Here is a 1723-nt window from a genome sequence, read left to right on the forward strand (position 1 = left end):
TGAGACCTTCCACCTGTGGGATCCATGTTGACTCTCTATAGTTAGTGGCAGAATTGAATTGAATTGATGGATATGAAATAGGTTTCAGAGAACTGGAAAACGGATTAGTGGTATAAGAAAAGACACCAAATATTTGGTGCCAGAGGAAAAAACCTCCCAAAAGGATTATCAGAGAATTTCTCTTTAAGGAAGTGATATCCACAAAGAAAACTTTTAGGAAGAAGATTTTAGGGATATAAAAGACAAAATATAAAAATCTCAATGTTGAAGGAACATAGCATGAAAGATAAGCAAAGATTATATCTTATAGGTATTTGCAAGCCATGATAAGATTTTTATTTTTAAGTGTGATGTGAAAATTTTGAGAAAACTGTGAAGTGGCCTATTTTATATTTTTACAAGACTGATTGCTATGTGGAGGACAAACTCTAGGTGGGCAAGAGTGAAAGCAGGAGATAGAACTTAAGAAGCTGTTCTGATAATCCAAGAGGTGACAAAGAGTGGTTGGAAAGGGTTTATATTTTAGATACAGTGCTGACAGTAGTTCCTTAATGTAACTGATGTGGGTTATTAGTAAAGTAAGAATGATAACTTGAGTATAAACAATGAATATCTGACAAGTTGTGTTATTTATTGAGTTGAAGTAGACTGGAGGAGAAGCAACACTGGGCGATAGAGTCAGGGCCAGCTTCATAGGTATGAAACCAATGCGATCACATAGTTCTCCATTCCCAGAAGGGCCCCACATTGGGGTTTAATGCCCTGTGTTGGCCATCTTGTTATTTTTAATGATTTTATCTTTGATTTTGTGTTTTGTAAATGAAATCCAATGGGACACTGGAGCCTCAACTCCTGCTGATATTCTGTTTCCCTAGGATGAGCTCTTAACAGACACCCCAGACACTACAGCCTTGGCCTCCCCACCTCACCGGTGACTGCTATAGCCTTCCACCCCGGGGGGCAGGCTCACCGTGGTTTTCCCAGGCCACCCCACATCCAGATATCTACCATGACCATGCATGAAGGTTGCAATACCCTTAGAAAAGGCAGTGGTCTGTGGAAGGGAAGATGCCTGGCTTGACTACCCTGCCTCTACCTCAGGTACAACCTGTAGTTCCTGCTGCTGCCATCTCTCCTGGCCCTGTGATGGTCTGCATTTGTCCATGATTATTTTCCCATTTTGAAGGACCATGACATTAAATACCAAATGAAAATTACCATGATTAGTTGAGAGAGAGAGAGAGAGAGAGCGAGCATAAAAGGGGGGAAAGCTTTATGTTTTAATACCTTTAATACCTTTAAGATACCTCTAATACCTTTCCTACTTTTTGAACAAGATACCGTTTTCATTTTGCACTGGCCTCTGCAAATTATGTAGCCAATTCTGATTAGAGCTGAAAAATATTCCTTTCGGAAATGTCAAATTTGAGGTTCCAATTAGGCACCTACTTATAGATGTTGAGCATGCAGCTAGATACACAGTCTGGAGATCAAGAGAAAGTAAGTGATGGAGTCATGTCTGAGAGTCATCGGCATATAGATGGCATTTTAAACCTTTCAAACTTGCCCTACCCATCCACCTGCCCATTTGGAGTGCTAAATTCCAAAAGGCATCAGTGTGTGTAATGGAGAGCTCTATTGTTAATCTGTTTCAGGTCTGTTCTGCCACACCACAAAATGTTCTTCATGTCAACTATTCTTTTAAGTGAGACCTACTTCTATT

The sequence above is a fragment of the Mustela putorius genome, unplaced genomic scaffold (assembly GCF_011764305.1).
Source record: "Mustela putorius furo isolate JIRA1106 unplaced genomic scaffold, ASM1176430v1.1 tig00003845_pilon_pilon_pilon, whole genome shotgun sequence".
Lineage (NCBI taxonomy): Eukaryota > Metazoa > Chordata > Mammalia > Carnivora > Mustelidae > Mustela > Mustela putorius.